This window comes from Anser anser (genome assembly GCF_964211835.1).
Source record: "Anser anser genome assembly, chromosome: 17".
NCBI classification, from domain to species: Eukaryota; Metazoa; Chordata; class Aves; order Anseriformes; family Anatidae; genus Anser; species Anser anser.
Window position 1 is genome coordinate 10,692,307 of NC_139738.1, and position 18,220 is coordinate 10,710,526.

Genomic DNA, 18,220 nt, shown 5'->3' on the forward strand with positions numbered 1-18,220 from the left:
GCAGAGCCATTCTCAGAGCTTCTCAAAAAAGGGTGTTTTTTTGTCATGTTTGCTATATGGTAGTCAGGAGTTTAAAGCAAGCAAACAAACAAACAAACAAAAATGACAACAAAACCTCACGTTCATGCACTGTTAGCACAAGGAGGACTGAAAAAGTTTAGTGGTTATATAGTGTGTATGGCTATTCATTTTTTTTTCCCTCCAGTATGAATACACTGGACAAGGCAGCCCTGACACTCATTTGAGACATGAGGCACAGTTCTGCCACTTGTATTCACATTGAACTTAGGAGGAAGAGTTCACAAGACAGAAGGAACAAGTTGCCTATTGCCTGGAAGGGAATGAAAGGACATCATTCTGCCCAGCCAGATGCCAGTTGAGAGAAGAATATGTTGTCTCTACGTAAATGAATTTCTTGAGTAAATATCAAGGAGAAATAGGAAATGTGTAAGTTGGGAGACACATCTGAAATGATGACTGCAGTTGGCTTATGAGCAAGTTTGGACGGGAAATTGGTAGAAACTTCCCATTTTAAGAATAAAGTGCACCATAGATATGAAGTCAGCATTCACCTAAACAGTAATGGCCAACTCAAATCCCCCACAAGAAAGCAGTGGACAAACCAGAACACTAACAAACATGTTGGGGTCTAGAGTCAAATAGATATACCTAACTTTACTATGCCTAAACATCTGAGGGATTGCTTTTAGAGGCTGAGGGCTCGTACCCCATTTCCAATCACTTTCTCTGTGCCCCCTTCCCCAGAGAAGGAAGCTGCTTGGCTTCCCTGCCCTCTGATTTAGCTGCCCGCTGAGGCTGCCCGCTCCTCAGCACCTCTAAGCAGCAGCACCTTCACGTCTCCTCCTGCACCAGCAGCACATCAGCGCCTCTTGTTCCAGCAGCAGGACATCGGCGTCTCCCATTGCACCATGCAGACCTCCACGCCTCGAGTGCCACCAGCAGTACTCAATGCGAGCTGGACGCTCCGGGCACTTATGGCCACCCACCTTTGTGAGGTCAAAGGCTGACAGTGACTCTCTGCTGACCTCACACGGCTCTTGGGCGCCCCGATGGCAGAGGTTACGGCGCTAAGCTGACTGCCAGGAGAAAAAGCTGACATGAAATGGCTGCTCCACAATGCCAGGAGCAAGGTCTGCTGGAATGGGGGTTCGGAGGGGAGCTCGGCCTTGGGCCTGGGAACTGTGCCTGGGAGCCAGGGACGTCCTTGGTGTGCAGCTGGACACCTGGGCCTGAGAAAGCAAGGTTTCTTTAGAGAGAATTGGAAGCATCGTCACCTAGTGGCTGTGTCAGGGGGACGAGAGAAATGCACAGCATCTCTTGGTTCCCTGAAGTGCACGTGTCCTACGCCCTTGGATGTCTCCATGATAGAAAAAGGGACTGATTTTTACCCAAAACAGAGCTCCTTTCTCTCGGGAGCTTCTCATGCTGCGTGTCCTCCTCTCTTTCTTGTATTTGGCTATGACTTTAGGCTTGTTCTTGCTACTCCTTAAGCAGACTGAAGCTTCCCCGGAACATCACATTAACTGCTTTTCACTACCTCTAAGTGCCTTTCCTCCGCTTCTCATCTAATTAATTAGTGCTATCCTCTTCACGCCTGCTACAGAGGTATCTTTCCTACCTGGTACAAGCTAGAAGAGCTTAGCAGCATCCATACGTCTCTTTCCTTTAGTCCTCACAGTAGACTTGCTCGAGGTAATTTGTGTTGAGCGGTAATCAAGAGAAAGTGTCACCAAGCCAAGGCTGCATTTGCTTGTGTCTTATGGAATCCCTGCAGCTGTGTCCGCTCCCAGCTTCCTGTGTGCCCCAAGCATCCTCGCTTGCAGGGCAGTAGAAGATGCAGAAAAGTCCTGGCCTTAGTGGAAGCACTGCCCTGCAAGAGCTAAGACATCCCTCTTAGCAGCTCACTGTAGCCCCGAAATCCCAAAAAACGGCACGTGCCAGCTACTGGGAAGGAAATGAACTCTGCCATTGTGATATACCCGCTCAAGGCCCTGCTCTTTGGCCCAGGTGTCTATGAGGTGGTTTTGGAAATGAATCCTGTTGCGTGACTCCGTTCTTTCTGGGTGCTACTTTTCAGTTTAAAGCGGTTACTCCTTGTCCTGTCACTCCAGGCCCTGATAAAGACTCCCTCCCCAGCTTTCCTACAGGTTGCCTTTAAGTACAGGAAGGCTCTCCCTGGTGTCGCAGTAAGCTCACCTGTTACCCAGGTGTCACAGTTATTTCCTGTGATAGGAATAATGACCAGGGTTAATCTATTGCAGGTGATTTCATACAATTATAGAAAAGCTTTTGTTGGAAAGCACCTTAGAGGTCTCCAGATCACCCGCGTACTTCAAGCAGGGCCATTTTTAAAGCCCTGTCATATTGCTCAGGGGCTTGTACAGTCAAATTTTGAATGGCCCCAGCAAGAGACCCTACACTCTCACTGTGTCCCTTTGCCAGTGCCTAGGCAGAGTGTGCTTCCCCTGCTGGTCCTGGTGAGATGAACTGATACAAGTTTTGAGAAAACAGAAGTTTATGCTACTGCATGAAGTACCCTTTGTAACATTTTTTTTTTTAACCTTTACTGTTTCATATCTGAAATTTGAAATTCATCAGGGAACTCAGCCTGGCACACAGTAAAACTGATGGCAGATACTTCACAATATTATTCGAATTTCACGTAAACAGAACAGACTAGCAACTTACTTAGGAGAAGTAATACGATTTCAGAAATATTCAAAACCAAAGGCATTCCAAACTAAGTTTAAGTTCAGAGGAAATCCAAAGGAAAAACTAATTTTGAAACTAATAATCAGAGAACATAATCTTCTACAAACGATAGATTTTCCTCCTGTATTGGGTAATTTTGATCTGTCTTTAATGATCATCTAGACATGGCTTTGACACTGAGTATTTTGCTTTGCCACTGCATTAAGTCTTCTTCTCATGTGTGGTAAATGTCCTGCTCTCATGGGATGGGCCTAGGAGACATACGCACTGTGTCTCATGATGCTTGGCTATCATCTTAAATCTGTGAGAAGAGGAAAGGTCTCGCTGCTTCCTGAACAGGGAATTGGATGTCTGCAGTTGAGAACCCTCTGTCTAATCTAGAAACGTGAAGGAAGGAGTTTGCTGGATTGCAAGTGACAGTGAAGAAAGCCACAGATGACATATCAAACTGATTAAAATGTTATTTAGCTCAGGGCATGGCTAATGATGTGGAGCTGGAATAGTTTGACGATTGTAATTACACTCACTATCATTGTTATTTGTTTACAGGATGGTAATGCCTAAAGGTCCCGCTGGAGCCTGAAACAAGGTTGTGCTGGGTGCTGCACGTGCATATATCAGTGGCGATTTGAGAGCTAGTGATACAAACAGACAAAACAGAGATTGAAAGGAGAAACAGAGGGATAGAGAGAAGAAGATCTCCCTGCAGGTCATTTAGGGGAACCAGCCATGAGTACAGTGCATCCAGGTCTCCAGTGCTCTGCTGGCCCAGCCAGATGAATGGAAAACATTGCAGCTTTGGAAAAACAGTGTTTCTTCTAATTCTTTGGCCACAGTTTTGATGTTTTAGGACTGCTTTTTTTTTTTTTTTCCTTCCTTTTTTTCTTTTCCCCATTTGTGCTAGAAAAGGTGAACTTTTCAAATACCTATTCTGAATTAAAATATCGTTTTCATTGTTATGTTTCTGTTTTGTTGGCACTATTCATAATGACTTCTACCCTTCAGTGGCAGCAAAAGCTTATCATACCGTACAATTGGAAAGATCACAGAAAACTTCAGAGCTTTTGAAGAAAGGTGAGGAAAATCCATTCCCTGTTCTAGGCAGAGAGAGTGGCTGATTTCCAGAAAGGTAAATGGGCAGGATAAGGCCACTTCATGTTCACTGACGGCCAGTTGTACGGACTGTGAAGATAATGGACTACCAGCACAAGAGACGGTGCCAATAATCTAATCCAATCCAATCTATTTCAAGTGGTAGAGACCTGATACTCTATGACAATGTGAGGAAGACCTAACTGTCAGGCAAACTTTGAGATGATCATGTTCAGGATCTAAAACTGTTATGACAAGTGTCAACACAGGAAGGGTGAAACAAAGGCATGAATGTCATACAAGTACTGATAAATCTCAGGAAGGCTGGAAACCAAGGCAAATGGATGGAATAAGATGGTGCTTTGTGTTAGCAAGAAGCAGAGGATGGAGAAATTAAATGTTATGGGTCAGCAAAAGAGTGGTTTTGTGCAAATCACTGCTAAAGATAGACAGCCTTGCTAGCCTGCTCTTTGCTCTTAGCTCCAGTCTAATAGTGAATTATCTCTGTACAGTTATCAGACACGTAAACAATAATGGGAATTATGGGAGACTTTAACTTCCCAGCAAAAGATTGAAAGATAATTACCACTTATGTTCATAGAGGTATACTATGTGATGGATTTCTTCCCAAAAGTGAAAAAATATAAGACCATTTTAGACTTGGCTCCTGTATGGGTTTAAATGTAGTAAAATTTGAATAAAGTGTGATCATGAGCTGACTTTTCTCATTTTACATTTCACGACAGACAAAACCAGGTTTAGAATGAAGGTTTTGAGGCTTAGAAATGCAAACTTTGAAATCTAAGGAAATGAATAATTGAGTCTGACTAAGCAGCTCTGGGACTTGAGTGCAGAGAAGGCATAGTTAAAATTCAAAATTCAAAGAGGAAAAAAGCGATGAGAAAAGGCATGTTTCAGAGGTTAAAAACTGCAGAAATAAAGTAAGAATGACCAAAAACCTCCTTCACATAGGAAATTAAACAATAATAGTAAGTGGTACTTAAGCCACAGAAACCAGGGGGAACAAAGAGAACAAATTAGGACAGTTGCACGCTTGAGGCAAAAATAGATCAAAAGTTACTGATGTCTCAAATGCTGCAAATCTTATTTCCTGCATCTAACAGCAACAACAATGTGATATTAAGGGCAGTGACAGGACTCCCATTGAAAAGGAGGGTAGGGCACTAGGCGCAACATCATCTGAGGTGAAATAACAATCTATAGCGATTCAAGTGAAAAATGAAAAGCTGATATCTACCTAGCCTATTAACAGCATTGGCACACAGAACAACAAGTCAAGTAGGAAAAATGCATAACAATTGTGCAAATCAGGGATAGTCCCCAGAATGGGAGAGTAACAAATACACCTCTGTCCAGAAGAGGGTAAAGAGTCATCCAGACAAGTGTGGGCCTGTTAGTTTGACATCAACACCATGCAAAGTTTTGGAGCAAGAACAGCTAAGACCAGGGAAGGAGGGGGTAATGTGTAATTTACAAAATAATTTATCAGAGCTAAATTGTTTCCAGATAATTTAATAGCTTTCCTTTCTAGGACCAGTTCTTCCCTACACAGGGGATGAATTACATCTATTTCACTTTCTGTGAGCTTCTGATACATTATCTACGGATTTGGGCTTTGGGGCTGCAAGTGAATAAAGGGAATTTACAATTGTTCACACTGAAGAGGGACTTACCAGCAAAGGAGTCGTTACCTATGGTAATTCTCAGAGACAGTTCTGAAACTGCAGCTGCTAAGGAGGCAAAGACTCATGGAGAAATGTAGGCTGGAAGGGACCTCTGAAAACCCAACCTCCTATTCAGGGCAGAGCTGACTTCAAAGTTAGATATGTTCGGTATGGACATGGTGGCTGAAGATTAAAAATTACACATGAGCTTTGAGATTTGCAGGGGACATAAGGTTGGGAAGTACTACCAAGCCTGACAGAAGCATATCACTTGTGATTGAAATGGTTCAGGTGAAGTGACAGGTGATAATACAAAGCAGAGCCATTCTCAGAGCTTCTCAAAAAAGGGTGTTTTTTTGTCATGTTTGCTATATGGCAGTCAGGAGTTTAAAGCAAGCAAACAAACAAACAAACAAAAATGACAACAAAACCTCACGTTCATGCACTGTTAGCACAAGGAGGACTGAAAAAGTTTAGTGGTTATATAGTGTGTATGGCTATTCATTTTTTTTTCCCTCCAGTATGAATACACTGGACAAGGCAGCCCTGACACTCATTTGAGACATGAGGCACAGTTCTGCCACTTGTATTCACATTGAACTTAGGAGGAAGAGTTCACAAGACAGAAGGAACAAGTTGCCTATTGCCTGGAAGGGAATGAAAGGACATCATTCTGCCCAGCCAGATGCCAGTTGAGAGAAGAATATGTTGTCTCTACGTAAATGAATTTCTTGAGCAAATATCAAGGAGAAATAGGAAATGTGTAAGTTGGGAGACACATCTGAAATGATGACTGCAGTTGGCTTATGAGCAAGTTTGGACGGGAAATTGGTAGAAACTTCCCATTTTAAGAATAAAGTGCACCATAGATATGAAGTCAGCATTCACCTAAAGAGTAATTGCCAACTCAAATCCCCCACAAGAAAGCAGTGGACAAACCAGAACACTAACAAACATGTTGGGGTCTAGAGTCAAATAGATATACCTAACTTTACTATGCCTAAACATCTGAGGGATTGCTTTTAGAGGCTGAGGGCTCGTACCCCATTTCCAATCACTTTCTCTGTGCCCCCTTCCCCAGAGAAGGAAGCTGCTTGGCTTCCCTGCCCTCTGATTCAGCTGCCCGCTGAGGCTGCCCGCCCCTCAGCACCTCTAAGCAGCAGCACCTTCACGTCTCCTCCTGCACCAGCAGCACATCAGCGCCTCTTGTTCCAGCAGCAGGACATCGGCGTCTCCCATTGCACCATGCAGACCTCCACGCCTCGAGTGCCACCAGCAGTACTCAATGCGAGCTGGACGCTCAGGGCACTTATGGCCACCCACCTTTGTGAGGTCAAAGGCTGACAGTGACTCTCTGCTGACCTCACACGGCTCTCGGGCGCCCCGATGGCAGAGGTTACGGCGCTAAGCTGACTGCCAGGAGAAAAGGCTGACATGAAATGGCTGCTCCACAATGCCAGGAGCAAGGTCTGCTGGAATGGGGGTTCGGAGGGGAGCTCGGCCTTGGGCCTGGGAACTGTGCCTGGGAGCCAGGGACGTCCTTGGTGTGCAGCTGGACACCTGGGCCTGAGAAAGCAAGGTTTCTTTAGAGAGAATTGGAAGCATCGTCACCTAGTGGCTGTGTCAGGGGGACGAGAGAAATGCACAGCATCTCTTGGTTCCCTGAAGTGCACGTGTCCTACGCCCTTGGATGTCTCCATGATAGAAAAAGGGACTGATTTTTACCCAAAACAGAGCTCCTTTCTCTCGGGAGCTTCTCATGCTGCGTGTCCTCCTCTCTTTCTTGTATTTGGCTATGACTTTAGGCTTGTTCTTGCTACTCCTTAAGCAGACTGAAGCTTCCCCGGAACATCACATTAACTGCTTTTCACTACCTCTAAGTGCCTTTCCTCCGCTTCTCATCTAATTAATTAGTGCTATCCTCTTCACGCCTGCTACAGAGGTATCTTTCCTACCTGGTACAAGCTAGAAGAGCTTAGCAGCATCCATACGTCTCTTTCCTTTAGTCCTCACAGTAGACTTGCTCGAGGTAATTTGTGTTGAGCAGTAATCAAGAGAAAGTGTCACCAAGCCAAGGCTGCATTTGCTTGTGTCTTATGGAATCCCTGCAGCTGTGTCCCCTCCCAGCTTCCTGTGTGCCCCAAGCATCCTCGCTTGCAGGGCAGTAGAAGATGCAGAAAAGTCCTGGCCTTAGTGGAAGCACTGCCCTGCAAGAGCTAAGACATCCCTCTTAGCAGCTCACTGTAGCCCCGAAATCCCAAAAAACGGCACGTGCCAGCTACTGGGAAGGAAATGAACTCTGCCATTGTGATATACCCGCTCAAGGCCCTGCTCTTTGGCCCAGGTGTCTATGAGGTGGTTTTGGAAATGAATCCTGTTGCGTGACTCCGTTCTTTCTGGGTGCTACTTTTCAGTTTAAAGCGGTTACTCCTTGTCCTGTCACTCCAGGCCCTGATAAAGACTCCCTCCCCAGCTTTCCTACAGGTTGCCTTTAAGTACAGGAAGGCTCTCCCTGGTGTCGCAGTAAGCTCACCTGTTACCCAGGTGTCACAGTTATTTCCTGTGATAGGAATAATGACCAGGGTTAATCTATTGCAGGTGATTTCATACAATTATAGAAAAGCTTTTGTTGGAAAGCACCTTAGAGGTCTCCAGATCACCCGCGTACTTCAAGCAGGGCCATTTTTAAAGCCCTGTCATATTGCTCAGGGGCTTGTACAGTCAAATTTTGAATGGCCCCAGCAAGAGACCCTACACTCTCACTGTGTCCCTTTGCCAGTGCCTAGGCAGAGTGTGCTTCCCCTGCTGGTCCTGGTGAGATGAACTGATACAAGTTTTGAGAAAACAGAAGTTTATGCTACTGCATGAAGTACCCTTTGTAACATTTTTTTTTTTAACCTTTACTGTTTCATATCTGAAATTTGAAATTCATCAGGGAACTCAGCCTGGCACACAGTAAAACTGATGGCAGATACTTCACAATATTATTCGAATTTCACGTAAATAGAACAGACTAGCAACTTACTTAGGAGAAGTAATACGATTTCAGAAATATTCAAAACCAAAGGCATTCCAAACTAAGTTTAAGTTCAGAGGAAATCCAAAGGAAAAACTAATTTTGAAACTAATAATCAGAGAACATAATCTTCTACAAACGATAGATTTTCCTCCTGTATTGGGTAATTTTGATCTGTCTTTAATGATCATCTAGACATGGCTTTGACACTGAGTATTTTGCTTTGCCACTGCATTAAGTCTTCTTCTCATGTGTGGTAAATGTCCTGCTCTCATGGGATGGGCCTAGGAGACATACGCACTGTGTCTCATGATGCTTGGCTATCATCTTAAATCTGTGAGAAGAGGAAAGGTCTCGCTGCTTCCTGAACAGGGAATTGGATGTCTGCAGTTGAGAACCCTCTGTCTAATCTAGAAACGTGAAGGAAGGAGTTTGCTGGATTGCAAGTGACAGTGAAGAAAGCCACAGATGACATATCAAACTGATTAAAATGTTATTTAGCTCAGGGCATGGCTAATGATGTGGAGCTGGAATAGTTTGACGATTGTAATTACACTCACTATCATTGTTATTTGTTTACAGGATGGTAATGCCTAAAGGTCCCGCTGGAGCCTGAAACAAGGTTGTGCTGGGTGCTGCACGTGCATATATCAGTGGCGATTTGAGAGCTAGTGATACAAACAGACAAAACAGAGATTGAAAGGAGAAACAGAGGGATAGAGAGAAGAAGATCTCCCTGCAGGTCATTTAGGGGAACCAGCCATGAGTACAGTGCATCCAGGTCTCCAGTGCTCTGCTGGCCCAGCCAGATGAATGGAAAACATTGCAGCTTTGGAAAAACAGTGTTTCTTCTAATTCTTTGGCCACAGTTTTGATGTTTTAGGACTGCTTTTTTTTTTTTTTTTCCTTCCTTTTTTTCTTTTCCCCATTTGTGCTAGAAAAGGTGAACTTTTCAAATACCTATTCTGAATTAAAATATCGTTTTCATTGTTATGTTTCTGTTTTGTTGGCACTATTCATAATGACTTCTACCCTTCAGTGGCAGCAAAAGCTTATCATACCGTACAATTGGAAAGATCACAGAAAACTTCAGAGCTTTTGAAGAAAGGTGAGGAAAATCCATTCCCTGTTCTAGGCAGAGAGAGTGGCTGATTTCCAGAAAGGTAAATGGGCAGGATAAGGCCACTTCATGTTCACTGACGGCCAGTTGTACGGACTGTGAAGATAATGGACTACCAGCACAAGAGACGGTGCCAATAATCTAATCCAATCCAATCTATTTCAAGTGGTAGAGACCTGATACTCTATGACAATGTGAGGAAGACCTAACTGTCAGGCAAACTTTGAGATGATCATGTTCAGGATCTAAAACTGTTATGACAAGTGTCAACACAGGAAGGGTGAAACAAAGGCATGAATGTCATACAAGTACTGATAAATCTCAGGAAGGCTGGAAACCAAGGCAAATGGATGGAATAAGATGGTGCTTTGTGTTAGCAAGAAGCAGAGGATGGAGAAATTAAATGTTATGGGTCAGCAAAAGAGTGGTTTTGTGCAAATCACTGCTAAAGATAGACAGCCTTGCTAGCCTGCTCTTTGCTCTTAGCTCCAGTCTAATAGTGAATTATCTCTGTACAGTTATCAGACACGTAAACAATAATGGGAATTATGGGAGACTTTAACTTCCCAGCAAAAGATTGAAAGATAATTACCACTTATGTTCATAGAGGTATACTATGTGATGGATTTCTTCCCAAAAGTGAAAAAATATAAGACCATTTTAGACTTGGCTCCTGTATGGGTTTAAATGTAGTAAAATTTGAATAAAGTGTGATCATGAGCTGACTTTTCTCATTTTACATTTCACGACAGACAAAACCAGGTTTAGAATGAAGGTTTTGAGGCTTAGAAATGCAAACTTTGAAATCTAAGGAAATGAATAATTGAGTCTGACTAAGCAGCTCTGGGACTTGAGTGCAGAGAAGGCATAGTTAAAATTCAAAATTCAAAGAGGAAAAAAGCGATGAGAAAAGGCATGTTTCAGAGGTTAAAAACTGCAGAAATAAAGTAAGAATGACCAAAAACCTCCTTCACATAGGAAATTAAACAATAATAGTAAGTGGTACTTAAGCCACAGAAACCAGGGGGAACAAAGAGAACAAATTAGGACAGTTGCACGCTTGAGGCAAAAATAGATCAAAAGTTACTGATGTCTCAAATGCTGCAAATCTTATTTCCTGCATCTAACAGCAACAACAATGTGATATTAAGGGCAGTGACAGGACTCCCATTGGAAAGGAGGGTAGGGCACTAGGCGCAACATCATCTGAGGTGAAATAACAATCTATAGCGATTCAAGTGAAAAATGAAAAGCTGATATCTACCTAGCCTATTAACAGCATTGGCACACAGAACAACAAGTCAAGTAGGAAAAATGCATAACAATTGTGCAAATCAGGGATAGTCCCCAGAATGGGAGAGTAACAAATACACCTCTGTCCAGAAGAGGGTAAAGAGTCATCCAGACAAGTGTGGGCCTGTTAGTTTGACATCAACACCATGCAAAGTTTTGGAGCAAGAACAGCTAAGACCAGGGAAGGAGGGGGTAACGTGTAATTTACAAAATAATTTATCAGAGCTAAATTGTTTCCAGATAATTTAATAGCTTTCCTTTCTAGGACCAGTTCTTCCCTACACAGGGGATGAATTACATCTATTTCACTTTCTGTGAGCTTCTGATACATTATCTACGGATTTGGGCTTTGGGGCTGCAAGTGAATAAAGGGAATTTACAATTGTTCACACTGAAGAGGGACTTACCAGCAAAGGAGTCGTTACCTATGGTAATTCTCAGAGACAGTTCTGAAACTGCAGCTGCTAAGGAGGCAAAGACTCATGGAGAAATGTAGGCTGGAAGGGACCTCTAAAAACCCAACCTCCTATTCAGGGCAGAGCTGACTTCAAAGTTAGATATGTTCGGTATGGACATGGTGGCTGAAGATTAAAAATTACACATGAGCTTTGAGATTTGCAGGGGACATAAGGTTGGGAAGTACTACCAAGCCTGACAGAAGGATATCGCTTGTGATTGAAATGGTTCAGGTGAAGTGACAGGTGATAATACAAAGCAGAGCCATTCTCAGAGCTTCTCAAAAAAGGGTGTTTTTTGGTCATGTTTGCTATATGGCAGTCAGGAGTTTAAAGCAAGCAAGCAAACAAACAAACAAAAATGACAACAAAACCTCACGTTCATGCACTGTTAGCACAAGGAGGACTGAAAAAGTTTAGTGGTTATATAGTGTGTATGGCTATTCATTTTTTTTTCCCTCCAGTATGAATACACTGGACAAGGCAGCCCTGACACTCATTTGAGACATGAGGCACAGTTCTGCCACTTGTATTCACATTGAACTTAGGAGGAAGAGTTCACAAGACAGAAGGAACAAGTTGCCTATTGCCTGGAAGGGAATGAAAGGACATCATTCTGCCCAGCCAGATGCCAGTTGAGAGAAGAATATGTTGTCTCTACGTAAATGAATTTCTTGAGTAAATATCAAGGAGAAATAGGAAATGTGTAAGTTGGGAGACACATCTGAAATGATGACTGCAGTTGGCTTATGAGCAAGTTTGGACGGGAAATTGGTAGAAACTTCCCATTTTAAGAATAAAGTGCACCATAGATATGAAGTCAGCATTCACCTAAAGAGTAATGGCCAACTCAAATCCCCCACAAGAAAGCAGTGGACAAACCAGAACACTAACAAACATGTTGGGGTCTAGAGTCAAATAGATATACCTAACTTTACTATGCCTAAACATCTGAGGGATTGCTTTTAGAGGCTGAGGGCTTGTACCCCATTTCCAATCACTTTCTCTGTGCCCCCTTCCCCAGAGAAGGAAGCTGCTTGGCTTCCCTGCCCTCTGATTCAGCTGCCCGCTGAGGCTGCCCGCCCCTCAGCACCTCTAAGCAGCAGCACCTTCACGTCTCCTCCTGCACCAGCAGCACATCAGCGCCTCTTGTTCCAGCAGCAGGACATCGGCGTCTCCCATTGCACCATGCAGACCTCCACGCCTCGAGTGCCACCAGCAGTACTCAATGCGAGCTGGACGCTCAGGGCACTTATGGCCACCCACCTTTGTGAGGTCAAAGGCTGACAGTGACTCTCTGCTGACCTCACACGGCTCTCGGGCGCCCCGATGGCAGAGGTTACGGCGCTAAGCTGACTGCCAGGAGAAAAGGCTGACATGAAATGGCTGCTCCACAATGCCAGGAGCAAGGTCTGCTGGAATGGGGGTTCGGAGGGGAGCTCGGCCTTGGGCCTGGGAACTGTGCCTGGGAGCCAGGGACGTCCTTGGTGTGCAGCTGGACACCTGGGCCTGAGAAAGCAAGGTTTCTTTAGAGAGAATTGGAAGCATCGTCACCTAGTGGCTGTGTCAGGGGGACGAGAGAAATGCACAGCATCTCTTGGTTCCCTGAAGTGCACGTGTCCTACGCCCTTGGATGTCTCCATGATAGAAAAAGGGACTGATTTTTACCCAAAACAGAGCTCCTTTCTCTCGGGAGCTTCTCATGCTGCGTGTCCTCCTCTCTTTCTTGTATTTGGCTATGACTTTAGGCTTGTTCTTGCTACTCCTTAAGCAGACTGAAGCTTCCCCGGAACATCACATTAACTGCTTTTCACTACCTCTAAGTGCCTTTCCTCCGCTTCTCATCTAATTAATTAGTGCTATCCTCTTCACGCCTGCTACAGAGGTATCTTTCCTACCTGGTACAAGCTAGAAGAGCTTAGCAGCATCCATACGTCTCTTTCCTTTAGTCCTCACAGTAGACTTGCTCGAGGTAATTTGTGTTGAGCAGTAATCAAGAGAAAGTGTCACCAAGCCAAGGCTGCATTTGCTTGTGCCTTATGGAATCCCTGCAGCTGTGTCCCCTCCCAGCTTCCTGTGTGCCCCAAGCATCCTCGCTTGCAGGGCAGTAGAAGATGCAGAAAAGTCCTGGCCTTAGTGGAAGCACTGCCCTGCAAGAGCTAAGACATCCCTCTTAGCAGCTCACTGTAGCCCCGAAATCCCAAAAAACGGCATGTGCCAGCTACTGGGAAGGAAATGAACTCTGTCATTGTGATATACCCGCTCAAGGCCCTGCACTTTGGCCCAGGTGTCTATGAGACGGTTTTGGAAATGAATCCTGTTGTGTGACTCCGTTCTTTCTGGGTGCTACATCCCCATAAAGCTTGCTTTTCAAGGCCCAGGAGGGTCTGCCGGGCACTGGCCTGGGTTCCCAGCCTGACCCACCTGCTGGGAATCAGGGAGGCTCGGTCGGTGTCTTGTGTTGGGTTTACGAGGACAGGTTCTGGTAGCGGGGGGCTGCAGGGGTGTCCTCTGTGAGGAGAATGCAGCAGCTGCCCCATGTTAGATAAGGGCCGGTTCCAGGAGGCTCCAGAGGGACCCGCTGCTGCCCAGAAGTGAGACAAAACGGATGATGTTTGCGCCTGTGTGAGAGCCCATCTAAGAAAGGGAAAGAAACCTGCTGCACAGCAGCGTCTGGGTCAGGGAGGAGTGAGAAACCTCTCTGCAGCCCCCAAGGTGAGTGCAGCAGGAGGCAGGAGGTGCTCCAGGCTCACAGCAGCAGTTCCCCTGCGGCCTGGGGAGAGGCCCCTGGTGGAGCAGGCTGTCCCCCTGCAGCCCACGGGTCCCACACGGAGCAGATCTCCACGCTGCAGCCCGTGGAGGAGCCCCCGGTGGAGCAGGTGGATGTGGCCTGGAGGAGGCCGCGGCCTGTGGAGAGCCCCCGCAGGAGCAGGCCCGGGCTGGACTGGAACAGGCTCTGCTGAGCCTCTTTTGCCCGTGACGATCATTGTGGAGTGATCTCCCTGTCCTTCTCTCAGCCCTTGAGCCCTTTCCATCCTATTTTCTCCCCTTTCCCTTTGAGGAGGGGCAGGGAGAGAGCGGTTGAGGTGGAGCTCAGCTGCCCAGCTGAGGAAAACCACCACGTCTCTCCCTTGCCGCTGCTGCAGCACGGTGGGTGCAGGCAACACCTGCTGTTCTTCGACCCTCAGCAACCCCACAGCATCTTCCTGGAAGGGATCCCTTTCCTTCACGCCTGACAGGCGCCGCCTCCAGAGGCTTGTGCCCCGTTTCCGATCGCTTTCTCAGTGCCCCCTTCCCCAGAGAAGGATCCCAGCTGCTTGGCTTCCCTGCCCTCCGATTCCAGGCTCCCGGAGCTGTTATCCCAGCATCGCAGCAGCCAGGTGACAATGTGCTCGCCTGCATGACAGCTGAAATCTTGTCCCATGTCTCGCAGCTCGCCCAGGGATGGGGATCACCTGCTTACTGCTGCTTTTCTCTCTTTTCTATTTTATAACAGCCTCCTCTTCCCTGGGATGGCCCTACATTGGGGTCGCCTGCCTCGCCTTCCTCTTGCTCCTTCCCCTTCTTCGGAGGACTTTCTTCCCTGCCTAAACGAGATGACTTCTGCATCCATTCCTTCATCTTGTGTGTGTATTGGCGACTGATACGGCAACGGGGTAGTCCCCGGAGCCAGCTGTAGGGCCTGTCACAGGGTTGGAGTGGCTGCTGGTAAAATCACAGGGCTTGGAGGGGCTGCAGGTAAAATCACACGGGTTGCAGGGGCTGCAGGTAAAATCACAGGGGTTGGAGGGGCTGCAGGGTGCGTCGCAGGTTTGCATCAGATCAAGATGCATTTCCCTAGAACCACACATTTCCTCCTGAAGGTGCTGAATAGTATTGAATGGTCTTCAAAATGCATAGAGCAGACCCAGCAAACGTATAGCTGGTGCTCGGAAGTAGTTAACTTTTATTTTGTTGTTGTTAATTTTGTATCATGACAACAGATGCAAATATGTATCTTGAGTTGAGGGCAAAGGTGAGCTTGGATCTGAAGCACACAGGCGTTCACTAATGTCCCCCCCATCCTGAGTGAATCCAGAACGACTCGGAAGGAAAAATGAAGTACAAAGCAGTGCGTTGTGATAAAGAGAGTTTAATAGGGTAGAAAAGGAAGAGAACCTAAAAAAATGCCATCCTGTACAACACAGTCAATAAAGTAAATTTAATAAATAAAATTAATAAATATAATAAATAAAATAAATATTAAAATTAATAAAATAATAAATAAAAATGAAACCAATTTGTCCTATTCTAATGAATTCCTATCCCCATCGTGACTTCCCATCCCACTGGTCATTTCCTATCCCAACAACCTCCCGTGTCTGATCCCAAGGCTGAATTCCCAACTCCCATCACCCTCCCATCCACCCAGCCGTCCACCCATTTTCTCCCGTCCGTGCTGGCCATGCCCACATCCATGCACGGACTGAGCATGGGCAGCGGGAGCGGGCTGCATGAAATCCCCTCGGCATCCCAGTGCCAGAACAGCTGCAGGCAGAGGCCTTGCTGAGTGAACACCTACACTAGAGGAATTTAATAAGGAAGGCACTAAAGAAGAGAAATGACCCGAAAGAAGAAAGAAGTTTGGGATCTCAGCCATTTGGTGTCCCAACAAGCAGTTCCCACGCCCAACCTTTCCCACCCCAGCTATTGCCAACATCCCAACAGCTTCCCATTGCAACGTTCATTCGTGACGCGCGCATTTCCCATTGCCCCAGTTGCCCATCCCTGACAGTGGCAAACACTGCCTAGCTCCAGCACTGGAGAAGGGAGAGGGCAAGCGAGAGGGGCAAGGGCTGAGGAGCGTGGCTGAAGCTGGAGCAGGCGCCTGCAGAGGTCTCTGTGCCTGCATGCTGAGCGGGCCCGGGTGCTGCGGGGGCCGTCGAGGAGCGCAGGGTCACGGGTAGCCGTAATACTTGGCTATGGCGTGGTCCTTCTGCCGCTGCACGAAGAATTGCACGGGGCCGATCTTCATCTGGTGGGCCGCCCGCTGCCGCTCCTCCTGGGCCAGCTTCTTCAGGCGCTCCCGCTCGGGACGCTGCTGCGGCGTGATGGGCACCGACGCCTCCTGCTCCTCCAGCGGCGTGGGCGCCGCGTCGCCGCCCGCCCAGGGCCCCACGCAGGGCACGTAGTCCACGCGGGGCTGCGCCGGACGCTGCAGCGTGCGCGGCTGCGTGGGCAGAGGCTCCCGCTGCGCTTGGCCCCCCGCGGCTGGCAGGCACGGCGCTCTGGGCGCCTGCTGCAGGGGAGCTCTCCACGCTCGCACCATGCTGCCTGGTGGTGCCGGCACCGCCTGGGCCTTGTCTCCAGCTGGGGGCCGGGGGGCAGCGGGCACAGCGCTGGAGCCTGGCACCGTCGGCGGGGCCCTGGGCATGCTGCTGGGGCCGCTGGAGGTGGGCTGCGGCTGCACACAGGGCGGCTGGCGCACTGGCCCCAGCGCCTTCGCCCTGGCCCCCAGCGGCTGCAAAGTCTCGCTGGGGGTCTTTGTCCCCGGGTGCTGGCGCTGCAGCGTCTTGTCCCCGATGGCTTGGGGACGGAGCCTGTCCTGGGCCCGCACGGCACGGGCACGGGCACGGGGCTTAATGGGGGGGGGCTCCAGCAGCAGCAGCGCTCTCCGGGGAGGCGGTGCCGCTGCTCCTTGCCCCCCAGCAGCCCCCGGGCTTCGGGCCCTCTTGCTGGGCGCCCTGGTGCTGTCGCTCGCCGGCTGCTGCCTGCCGCCGCCCGCTTGGCCGCTGCTGCCAGCCACCGCGCTGTGGCCACCCGTCTTCCCCTGGCACAGCGTCTTGGGGCCTTGGCCACCCTGGCCCAGCAGCGTCATCTTCTCCTTGCCGGGGGTTTTCTCCGTCGCCGGCCTCCTGTGCTGGGAGCTCTGCGCTGTGCTGGGGGTGCTGGTGGGCGCGGGGCGCTTGGCCCCCCACTTGGTGCCGGTGGGCGCAGGGGCAGGCGGGGGGCTCTTGAGGGGACTCAGAGGGGGATTGGGCAGGGGCCTCCTAAGGGCACTAATAAATTCAGGGCCGGGGGGGCTCTTGAGGGGACCCAGAGGGGGATTGGGCAGGGGTCTCCTAAGGGCACTAATAAATTCAGGGTCGGGGGGGCTCTTGAGGGGACTCAGGCGAGGCTTGGACAGGGGTCTCCTAAGGGAATTAAGGAATTGAGGGTCGGGGGGTCTCTTGAGGGGACGCGAGGGAGGGTTGGGCAGGGGTCTGCTAAGGGCAGTGAGGAATTCAGGGTGGGGGGGCCTTTTGGGGAGAGTGAAGGGAGGGTTGGGCAGGGGTCTCCTGAGGGCACTGAGCTGGGGACTGGCTGCAGGCTTGAGGGGGGAGCTCGCTGCCGGCACAGCAGGGGGCTGCACCGCCCGCCCACCCTGCACCTTCTCGGGGTGCACCCCAGGGGTTGAGGGTACCTCACCCAGCGCTCTGGTGGCTGCCAGTCCCTGTGTGCTCGGCTCCTCGATGTCCTCGCAGAGGTCGGGCAGCTCAGACAGGAAGCGGCTGAGCACAGGACTGCTGGGGACACCGGGGAAGGCGTCCTGGGGCTCCACGGCATCGAGCCAGCTGAGCAGCTCCTCCAAGCCGGAGATGTCCAGGTCGGCCGGGAGCTGGTCCTGCAGGTGCTGCAGCTGCTGGCTGTCCCCTGCCAGGTGGGGAAAGGCCTCGGCGAAGGCATCGGGGCCCAGCTCAAGCAGCTCCAGGGGCTCCTCAGGCACCTCTGCAACTGTCGCCGCTGAGGAAAAAGCAAGCAAATCCCCCAGGATGGGCGATGCCAGCTTTCCCATGGCTCCTGGGTG